This window comes from Ranitomeya imitator, chromosome 2 (genome assembly GCF_032444005.1).
Source record: "Ranitomeya imitator isolate aRanImi1 chromosome 2, aRanImi1.pri, whole genome shotgun sequence".
Lineage (NCBI taxonomy): Eukaryota > Metazoa > Chordata > Amphibia > Anura > Dendrobatidae > Ranitomeya > Ranitomeya imitator.
Genome location: NC_091283.1, coordinates 375,918,543 through 375,930,529, shown reverse-complemented (window position 1 = coordinate 375,930,529; position 11,987 = coordinate 375,918,543). Strand labels below are relative to the sequence as shown.

General features: G+C 44.8%; 1 protein-coding gene across 2 annotated transcripts in view; it reads right to left on the bottom strand.

Annotated features, from left to right (window-relative positions):
- LOC138664010 (zinc finger protein 182-like) overlaps positions 1-11,987 on the bottom strand; it is a 146,765-nt gene that overhangs the window by 77,171 nt on the left and 57,607 nt on the right. The gene's annotated exons all lie outside the window — the stretch shown is intronic.

The window sequence follows — 11,987 nt, the reverse complement described above, 5'->3', positions numbered from 1 at the left end:
TACGATCACGGCCAGGTCATATCGCTGGTCGTGATCGTAGGTAAATCGTATAGTGTGACGGTAGCCTAACCGTTTTTGGATGCGGGTCAATCAGCATAATGAGGAATTCTTATCCCTGATAAGGAACTTTTATCCCGGCTACAAAATGAAGCAGCAGGTAGGATGCTTTATCACTGCTCAAATTATTCTCTAGGGAACTGCCAGAAAGAGCAGAGTGAAAAGTGAATAAATGGAGCAGTGGTAAAGCATGTGCACTGCCAGCCTGGGGAGAACCCTTGACTGTGTGATTCTCATTGGCCAGTTTGGATAATACAATTTTAGTCAAAATATTAGCATGACTTCAGTCATTCATTTAGTAATATACACTTACCAAACGGGCTTTAAGCCTGGTTGCTCACTGACCTTTAATATACATAGACCTCATAAAAACCCTCAAGCGACTCACTATCATATGGGGTCCAGGACAATGTCTCCAAAACATTTGACTCAATTGAGCGACCTTTCTATACACTTTAATATTTTGGGTGGACCTCAGAACCATTTCAACTACCACCCAACACCAGGCAAGGCTACTCTTTATCACCACATTTATTCACATTACTGAATTGGAATACATCTTTGGCAGGATCCTGCAGTACTCGAGTTTGATGTACTCCTGGTGAGCGGACTCTGATGTGTCACTCAAACACATTGCAGACCATCTACATTATTCTGGCATCCTGTTTCGACTCTAAATTAATTGATTCAAGTCCAGCTTGTTATCTATATTATGTATTGCAGGACTTCTCTATATATATTCCTAAACTTATAGCTTAACCCCTTAACCCCCGGAGCTTTTTTCGTTTTTTTCTCCCCTTCTTTGGCCTTTTTCACACTTCCGCCTTTGTAGCCCCGTCGAGATACGTAGTTTTTTGAGAAAACAGGATCCTACAAAAAAATTTCATTTTCTCATAGACTTGTATTAGCGACGTATCGCGACGGATGGCCACACGTTTCGTCCGTCTTGCACTGGATCCTGCAGAATTTGACAGACCGTCATTTGGAAAAAAACGTTTAAAGGAATGTTTTTTGTCTGCAGTGGAAAAACGTTCCCCGACGCCTCCTGCGGTATACATCATTGCACAGAATGGGAGTCTATGGACACTGGATCCTGCGCACACTGTGAAACGCAGGAATCCAGTGACGGATGTCTCTCTCTCTCTCGAAATTTATACCTGTAAATTCAGCCAGGGACTCAGGCGATGCATCCATCATAACACTGGATGCGTTGCACAAGTTTTCCTGTACACATCGATGCGTCGGTTGACTGCACTCTGACGCAGGACGACCGACGGAAGTGTGGAAGAAGCCTTTCCAAAGCCATAACTTTTTTATTTTTCCATCAATATGGCCATGTGAGGGCTTATTTTTTGCGGGACGTGTTGTACTTTTGAATGATACCATTGGTGTTACCATGTCGTGTAAAAAAAAAAACGGGAAAAAAATTCCAAGTGCAATTTGCAAAAAAAAGTGCAATCCCACACTTGTTTTTTTGTTTAGCTTTTTTGCTAGGTTCACTAAATGCTAACTGACCTGCCTTTATGATTCTCTAGGTCATTATGAGTTCATAGACACCAAACATGTCTAGGTTCTTTTTTATCTAAGTGGTGAAAAAAAATTCAAAAATTTGCTAAATTTTTCGTGATCTGGGGTTGGATGAGGGCTTATTTTTGCGTGCCGAGCTGACGTTTTTAATTATACCACTTTTATGCACATACGTTTTTTTGATCGCCCGTTATTGCATTTTAATGCAATGTTGAGGCGACCAAAAAAACGTAATTTTGGCGTTTTGATTTTTTTTTCTCGCTACGCCATTTAGCGATCAGGTTAATCCTTTTTTTATTGATTGGGCGATTCTTAACTCGGTAATACCAAATATGTGTAGGTTTGATTTTTTTATTGTTTTATTTTGATTGGGGCGAAAGGGGGGTGATTTGAACTTTTATATATTTTTTGAACACTTTTTTTTCTTTTTTGGCATGCTTCAATAGCCTCCATAGGAGGTGTTAAAGAAATGGTTAATCTTCATCTTTTTAATATCAGAAAAATAACAGAAAACCAAGTATTGTGCAATGTTATCACCTGAGTCTTTTTTAGCACGATTTCCCGGACATTCCACATAGCAGTGGTCAATAATTCCCAGAAATTGCCAAGGACATCTTGTTGTTTTTGTGCAGATTAACGATATGTGTCTGTTTTTGTCTGAATCCACCCAAAAATTCTGAATGTTCAGCCAAAATCTCATAAAATGCACCCCCCCCCCCCCGCCCTTCTTCTCATGTGATCTATCTTGTATACCAGGATGTGTCCAACAACCAATTGTATAATATATCTCCTTGCCAATTTATTATGTAACTCTATATTTCCTTTTTATCTTGGGGCTTTAAAAGCCCAGCCATGAAAATAAAGACCAGCCATGAAAATAAAGACCAGAGACTATTTGGACAGACAACGAGCGTGTGTCTCTCTGATTATTGCTTCATCGCTTAGGTACCTATAAGACAGAACACCTGAGTAGGTTAGAAATCCCTTCTCTAACAACTTGGAGGCCTTCAGCGGGATAATATAATTTCTCCTTCGACTTTCATCTTAGACTGAACAATTGACTGCCTCCCTCCTGAACAGAAAACCAGATCCCGGGTAAGTGAGTAGAATTATTACTCACACAGTTTTCTCTCCGGGAAAGGAGGCTTTCTAGAGTCAGTCTTTGGGGATTTCTAATGGGAAAACCCTCAGGTAAAAGAAAGTATCTGTTATTTGTTGTCTCTTACTTGTCTGTTTTGTATGTTGTTTGTTTAAGTGCTGTTAACAATTGTTTTTAGTAAAAGAGAAGAAACTAATGCGGCACTCACCCCGAATTTGCTGTGAAGATTGTGATCTTTAATGGAGAAAGATGAAAATTACATCCATCAGGACATCAGGTACATATGAGGGTGCGGTATAGGAGCACGGACAATACCGCACCCTCATATGTACCTGATGTCCTGATGGATGTAATTTTCATCTTTCTCCATTAAAGATCACAATCTTCACAGCAAATTCGGGGTGAGTGCCGCATTAGTTTCTTCTCTTTTACTGCATACCGATTACTCTCTGGACATTCATGCAGAGCACCATTACCCTTTACGATTGTGACGCCTGAATACACAGCTGTCCATTAACAGTCCTGCATGCTTGGAAACATTCTGCTCTAGTGCCGTTCTGCTCCCTATACTATTAACAATTGTTTTTGTTTCATTATGAAGTACGATGATTTTCCATCATTTGTTTTGTCTGTACCTATAATAAGGCTTCCTGTCTGTCTGTTTGTAACTATGTCAATGTTTGTTGATACTGTAAATATTGTAATTACATTGTCTTGATCCTGCTCTGCTATACTTGTACTATGTTTGTTCTATTGTTTCTTTCCTTCTTTATTACTCTTATTCTGCTTTTAGTTAGTCAATTATATTAGTTGAGTTTATTGGTGCCTTGTCAGTTGTTAATTGATAAGTAGTACTGATAGTGCTGTGCTGATATATTGCTGAATCTGTGTTGTGGGGTATGGAGCAGCGCTCATGATATGATGTATAGAGACTAAATGATGTGTGCTCAATATATATATATATATATATATATATATATATATATATATATATATATATATATATATATATATATATATATATATATATATATATATATATATCCTTCTCATTAAAAGCAGTGAGTAAGATAAAACTCTCCGGTTAGTTGCTACTTGAAAAAACTTACAGGAAGGTCCCGGGTGGGAGTTTGTAGTGAAGTGGGAAAGAGCACGTGAAGACAATCTATGTGAACATAAATGCTCATTTTTGTATACAATCCCGTACTCAGATAGGAAATGAATTAGAGGATATAGTGAACCAAGTAAGAGAGTCCACAGATAGTTGTGATTTATGTTTTTGTTCCTTTGCACTAGAGCATTTTGATAAAATGTGAGGAGCGAGAAAGTACAGAAGTACTGTGTGTATGGATGTGATTGAAAAATCAGACAAATGCTTCCCATGTGTGCACCACATGCTGTGTGAAAAGTTAAAAATTATTGCTTCATCGCTTAGGTACCTATAAGACAGAACACCTGAGTAGGTTAGAAATCCCTTCTCTAACAGAGGCTAGAAGCATGCACTACACGATCGCCTCCGCTACATAGAGGTGAAGCACAGATCACCTATATGTAGCAGAAATGCAGCATTGCTATGAGCGCCAACCACAGGGTGGCGCTCATAGCAATCGGCCATCAACCACCATAGAGGTCTCAAGGAGACCTCAGGTTGTTATGGCAATGAACCGATGACCCCCGATCATGTGACGGCGGTGCGAGTGCTTCCAGCCGCGCTTGTTAAATGCCGCTGTCAGAGTTTGACAACGGCATTTTAACTAGTTGATAGGCGCGGGCGGATCGCGATTCTGCTTGCGCCCACATGTCAGCTGTATAACATCTGACATGTCGCGGCTTTGAGGTGGGCTCACTGCCGAAGCCCACCTCAAAGCGGGGGATACTGCCAGCTGATGTACTATCCTGTCAGCTGGCAGAAAGGGGTTAAAGATAGGAGAGCACGTCAGCCTCATTTGTGTGGAATAACAGATGGCATGGGGTATTCACTAGATATCGTGGGAGTCTTGGGGCTTGGCATTACCGGACATTTGGTTATGCTATTGGTGAGTCAATTAGCACATCTCAATAGGTGACAGACATCAGTGTGTGGACAGTAGCGTTGTCACGCTGCAGTTATACAGGTAACTGCAACTTCCACTACATGGCTATAGAGTGGAAGGATAGTAACAAGTCTGCAAGGGCAGACCTGCAGTGCTGCAGCGAAGCTACCTCCAGGTGGCAGCAGAATAGTCAAACAAGCTGAGTCAAAACCTCAACCGTCACGCAGTACAAAGGGAAAAAAAAACAAACAGAGTCAGTGGAGAGCCAAAGCGTCAATACCAGACAAAAGACAGAATTACCAGGGACCAGAGGCAAAGTCAAGTCAGGGTCAAACACCGGGAAATCCAAAAGCAATCAGGAAACACTAAAACAGGACGGGCAGGGAAGGAGGAATAGACACAGGCAAGGTCAGAAAGCGCAGCATAACCAGAGTACTACCAGAGTCAGATACTCATGCCGAAGGCAGAAAATATAACTGACACCACCTGAAGGATACAGCGGAGCTAAATAGCAAACCTGAACCCTGAATGAGGCAGAGCAAATTTATCCCTAGACATGATCAGCCCATAAAAAGAGCAGACAGGACTCAAAACCCGGACTGGATCATGACAGGCGTAACTTGAAGCTCATGGGCCCCGAAGGGCCCCCAATTATTGCTAATCTTTAATACTATTAGTGCTTTCATATAAGATAAATGGGATTTTTTTGCCCCTTAAGCTCCAGGGCCCAGATGCAACTGCAAAACCTGCACATATGCTATTTACACTTCTGGGTGCAGACACTTCTGGCAATGTCTGGTTTATCACACGGAATTCAGATTGTCCAGGAGAGATAACTCATGTTCTCAAGGTTCTTTACTAGAAAGTATGCTCTATCAGGAAGAATAAATTATATACATTTAAGAGAACCTCATACATAAGCAAGAAAGAGGTCATTACTTACTCATATCGGGATTTTTCAAAACCCATGACAGCACCACAGAGAGAGGGAGATCCACCAAGCACAGGAAACCTACAGGATAAAATGGCAGACCCTCTCCCATGGTTGGAATACAGAGCATGAGAGAACCTAAAAAAATGATTATTTACAAAAAATATTCAACACCATCACCGCATATTTCATTAAAGGAAACCGGTCACCCCCAAAATTGAAGGTGAGCTAAGCCCACCAGCATCAGGGGCTTATCTACATCATTCTGTAATGCTGTAGATAAGCCCCGATGTATCCTGAAAGATGAGAAAAAGAGGTTAGATTATACTCACCCAGGGGCAGTCCCGCTGCGGTCTCCTGGGTCAGTATAATCTAACCTCCGATGGGCGTCGCGGTCCGGGGCCTCCTATCTTCTTACGATGTTGTCCTCTTCCTGTCTTCACGCTGTGGCTCCGGCACAGGCATAATTTGTCTGCCCTGCTGAGGGCAGAGCAAAGTACTGCAGTGCGCAGGCGCTGGGAAAGGTAAGAGAGGCCCGGCACCTGCGCATGCTGTAGATAAGCCCCTGATGCTGGTGGCTTAGCTCACCTTCGATTTTGGGGGTGATAAGTTCCCTTTTTTTTTTTTTTTATTCAAATAAATTTTTTTTAAGAATAACAAGATAAATGACATGTTACATTCTCATTTTCAATACAAAGCTTTTCCCCCCCTTCAAACATTCCCCTTCAATCCCACCACCCCCCAACCCCACCCAACAAAGCAGCTCACCTTGCTTAGCACTTCCATCATTAGACCAATATACTATCTAATCCCTCAGCCAATAATATAAGCCACATTTAACATTACCATTAATTAGGAACCTTAATTACCTCTCCCTCTATAATACCTCTATCCCATAGCAATCCACGGAGACCACATTTTATTGAACATTTCGATTTTCCTTCTTTTTTTATAAAACCCCTTTTCCAGTGTCAGGCCCTGCTTCACATACTGGAGGAATTCTCCTCTTGACGGCGGTTCTTCCCTAATCCAATTTCGAGCTATTACCTTCCTAGCCATGTATAACAATCTGGCAATAGCTATCTTTAGGTTGTTATCCACTCCAATCTCATCCACACATCCCAACAAGCACACTATAGGATCCCTTGGCACCTTACATCCATACGCACCTTCCATACGGCTCAAAACTACCACCCAAAAAGCAGCCAGTCTCGGACACGTCCACATCATATGGAGTATATCAGCATCTGCAGTTTTACACCTCGGGCATTCAGAATCATCACGCAAACCAGCCTTATAAAGCACCATCGGTGGCTTATAAACCCTGTGTATCACATAGAGCTGTGACAGTCTATACGGTTCGCTCAGTGACAATCGTGGGACCCATTCTAGCACCGACTCCCAAGTCTCATTCTCCATTGGACCCAGATCCCTCTCCCACTTAGCTCTCGCCATTATTGGAAACCCCAATAGGAAAGTATGCAACAGATCTTTATACAAAGTAGATATGACTCCCCCAGTAGTCCCTTCATTACACACATACTCCAGTACTATATCCCTCTGAATTCCAATACCTCCGTTTCTACTCTGAGCTCCAAAAGCATGCCTCATCTGCAAATACCGATACTCCCCTGCAGTCCCAAGACCAAATTCCGCCTGCAATTGGGAAAATGATTTCAATTCACCTCGCTCAATTATTTGATACACGTATTGAATCCCTTTGACTTGCCATTCTGTCAGTACCCCCAGTGCCTCAAACTACTCCTGTAAGTTGCTGTTATGCCATAGCGGTGAGAATCTAGTCAAATCCATGACCCCCCGTATATGTCTCAGCCTACCCCACAGCCTGCGTATCAACAACACAGTCGGGTATAATTTCCCCAGAGCCCCCAGGGATCCATCCTCCAAACATTGTACTACTGGCCTTCTTTTTGTCACCACTTCCATCAGCCGCTGTACCGCCCCAGATGACCCTTCATGCGCCCAGCCTTTTAAATGCGGACTCTGGGCTGCAAGAAAATATATTTCAGGGTTAGGCAATGCCAGTCCCCCATCTTCCTTGGGTCGCTGAAGTGTCTCCAGTTTGATACGCGGATGCTGTCTCCCCCATATCAAATTCCTGAACAGAGAGTTAATCTGTCTAAATCTCCCGCGTGGTATCCAAACTGGTGCATTATGAAGAATATACAGTATTTTTGGCATCAAAATCATTTTAATAAGATTCACCCTACCTACCACAGATAAATGCAGTTTAAGCCAAGCATCCGCTTTCGCTTTAAGAACACCTAAGATTGGAGTCAGATTTCTATGTATATAGTCAGTAACAGGCATAGATATCCATATTCCAAGGTACTTAAATTGGCTAGTCACCTCCAGTCGCCCATCCTCCAGTGGCTCCCCACCATCATCATCCACCTTAAACAAGACAGACTTACTCCAGTTTATCCTAAGTCCCGACACCGATCCGAAACGCTCAATAATCCCAATGGCTCCCTCCAAGGACGTACCTGGGTCAGCCAGAAAGAGCAGAATGTCATTCGCATACAACGCCACCCTTTCTTCAATCATCCCATATTTAAACCCAGTCACCTCATCAGACCGTCGAAGCTTAGCAGCCAGCGGTTCCACAGCCAGAGCAAACAAAAGAGGAGAGAGCGGACACCCCTGTCTCGTCCCTCTAGCCAGTTGTATGGTCCGTGATAACTCCCCATTTACCCTAACCCTAGCCATCGGCATCGAGTACATCAGTCGAATCCAGGATATGAACTGCGGTCCAAACCCCATACTCCGGAGCACCTGCCAGAGATATCCCCACTCCACACTATCGAATGCCTTATGGGCGTCTAAAGATGCAATAACTCTCTGGCCACAGTTGTCGGATCTGAGTTGCAAATTCATATACAGCCTTCGTAAGTTGATCGCAGTGGACGTATCAGGCATAAAGCCGGACTGGTCTGAGTGCACCAGGCCGGAAATAACACTTGTCAACCTCATCGCCAACACCTTAGCCAGAAGTTTAACGTCTGTAGTAAGCAAGGAGATTGGCCGATATGAATCCGGCTGTGTCGGGTCCTTCCCCTCCTTAGGAATCACCACTATTATGGCCTCCCGCATAGATGCCGGTAGACGACCGCCACTCCTAGCCTCCTCCAGAAGTACCCTTAATTTAGGGATCAGCACTTCCCCAAAGTTTTTATAAATTTCAGCAGGAAATCCATCTACGCCAAGTGCCTTCCCATTAGCCATAGACTGCAGTGCCCGACCCAACTCCTCCTCCGTGATGGGAGCTTCCAAATCTTCTCTATCTATGTCACTCAGCCTTGGGAGCTCCAATTCCTCAAGGAACGCCACCGTGTCCTCCACCAACCCATCTACCTGAAAGGAATATAGGTCCGCATAAAAATCCGCAAAAATGTCCAAAATCTCTGAAGTCTCAGAGACAGCCACACCGCTCCCCGATACCAAAGAATGAACAAAGGAAGTGTTTCTCTGGGCAGAAGCCACCATAGATAGCAAATGACCCACAAATTCGCCCTCCTGGTAAAAAGCCAGATTCATGAATTCCCTCTTCCTTTCAGCCTTACCGAGCAATACCTCCTCCAACTGACTCTGAGCTGCCTTTAGCCTCCTCCCAGCTTCCGGAGTACCCGCTATTACCATCTCATCCTCGGCTATCCTCAGCCCTTCAACCGCCAACCTCTCTGTCTCTCTCGATTTCCTCTTACACCTGCTAATATCCCTGAACAGCAGTCCCCTCAAGTACGCCTTCATGGCTTCCCACACAGTAAGAACATCTACACTTCCCTCGTTGATCTCAAAAAATTCCACCAACTCCTTCTTTATCTTTTCCAAGTCCATACTGTGTAGCCAATTAGGGTGAATCTTCCACTCCTTCGCGCTCCCGATCCGTGTCCCCACTGGCCGAAATTCCACCTCAACTGGACTATCGTCTGAAAGAGCCCTAGGTAAATATCTCACGTCCCTTACCATCGTGTCCAGTAAACAGTTACCCAGCGCCAAGTCAATCCTAGACAAAGTACCATGAGCTGGCGAGTAGCATGAGTACGTCCTTTCCCCAATATGTCTAACTCTCCATAAATCAATCATACCTACTTCCCGGACATAGGTCCCAAACGTAGTGATATGTCCCCCTGTTCTATTCTGGGGATTTTTGTTTTTATCCCAAAAGGCATCACAGATATTATTAAGATCGCCAATAATTAGAGATGGTAACGGTCCCCAACGCTCTACCCTCTCCAGCACCTCTCTTATCTTCTTACTTGAGTATGGGGGCGGAATATACATTGCCGCTATACACATCAACACTCCATTTATTTTACATTTCACCACCACATACTGACCATCCACATCCTCTTTTACCATTACCTCATCATACTGCACCCCCGCAGGTATTAACACAGACACACCCCTAGAGTACGTCGAGAAAGTAGAATGATACGCCCTCTGTATCCAGCGCCTATTCAATACATCCACCCTCTCCCGCACTAAATGTGTCTCTAGCAGACATATCATTGAGACCTTCTGCTCTCGGACATACTGCAGACTTGCCGCCCGCCGTGTTTTATCCGCCAGACTTCTCACATTCCAACTCAATATTTTAATACAATCTCCCATAATGTGGCTCATCATTTCTTAAAGTATCCAATTTCCCAAGTATGAGCTGCCCCAACCCTCCCACCCCCCCTGCCCCCTCCCAACCTGCCCCCCTAACCCCCCCAATATAACGCATTCTTCCTCTCATCAAGAGTGGGGCTCCACTGCCCACTGCGAACACTCTCCCTTACTTAACCCTCTCCATTCGCGTCCCGCTGCCATAGCAATCACAATTTCCCCCCCAACTTTCACTTTATTGTATCTTAACATTTCAACTTATATTAACATATAGAAAAAGTACCAAACCAGTTCACAGTACCCAGCATAACCCTCCTCCCCCGTACTTAGTAGTTGGTACTGTCCCCTCCGGCCATTCCTTCAATATGGCCCAGCAAAACCCCCAACAGTTGCTCAACTCTTTAACCATTGCTAACGAGCGCAGAACTCTCCTCCATCGACAGAGAAAACAAATCCCAACTGGATCTCGCCGAAATGTCAGTCGCCCATTCCCTTAAGTTTTTTCTCATGAGTATCAAGCCACTGGGTAGCGTCCTCCGGTGTCAGGAAAAAGTGGGTCTTATTAAAAGCCACCAGTCTCAGCTTGGCGGGAAACATCACTGACTACTGCAATCCCAACTCCCTCAGTCGCCGCTTGACTCCAGTAAACTTCATCCGCTGCTTCTGAACCGCAGCGGAATAATCCGGATAAATGGCGATTTTCTGACCTCCAGCTGTCAGATCCTCCATCTCTCTAGCCTTTCTGAGGATAATGTCTCTGTCCCTGTAGTTCAGTATTTTAGCAAGCATGGTACGGGGATTTGCTCCTGTGGCAGGGGGCTGCGGCGGGACCCTATGAGCCCGTTCAACAGCAAAAACTTTTGTAAACACTGTGCTCCCAATCTCCTCCAGCAGCCAGTTTTCAACAAATTCTGTGGGATTTCTCCTCTCAGTCTTTTCAGGCAGCCCCACTATACGTATATTATTTCTTCTGGATCTATTTTCCAGATCCTCATTTTTGGCAGCGAGCTCGGCTATTGTTTGGGCGAACTTCTTTTCAGCTTTTTGTAGCTTAACTATGTGATCTTCTGCCGTGCTCACCCTCTCCTCCACCACTCCTATACGTTTGTCCATTTTCTGCAGAGCCGCATTAATCTGTGCCGTGTCCCCTTTAACTTCCTGCATCTGCTGGGCCAAGGAGTTCAGGGATTGCTGACATGAAGAGATCAGTGTGATAACATCTCTAAGAGTCGGCTCCTCTCCCTGTGATATGGCTTCAGGTCCCCCACTAGCCCCCGCCATGCTGCCTCTCTCCTTCCCCCTCTGTACCTCATGCTGCTCGGCTGTGCTTGCTTCCTCCTCCTCCTGGTCAGCTCCAGCTCCAGATCCTGGTTCTGCCTCCTCAGCAGCCTCCACTCTGGCATACTGCTGCAGCTTTGCGGTCACCTCCATGCGCCGCTGACATGCGGCGTTCTCCTTCTCGGCGTCCTCCCTAGCATCGGAGCCATCTTGGCCGGCTCCTGCATCGCTGGTGCCAGGGTCTTTCTGCCGCCTCCTGGTCATCGCTGCCGACTCCGGACCTGCTGCTCCGCACCGCTGCACTCTCCGGACCTTCAGCCAGCCGGATTTAGGTGAGTTTACCCGAAAATCGGGGTTAAAGCAGGATTTTTGTCCTTCTGGCAGCGGGAGCACTCTTCCCTGCTTCCACTCACATGGCCAGCTAGGACAC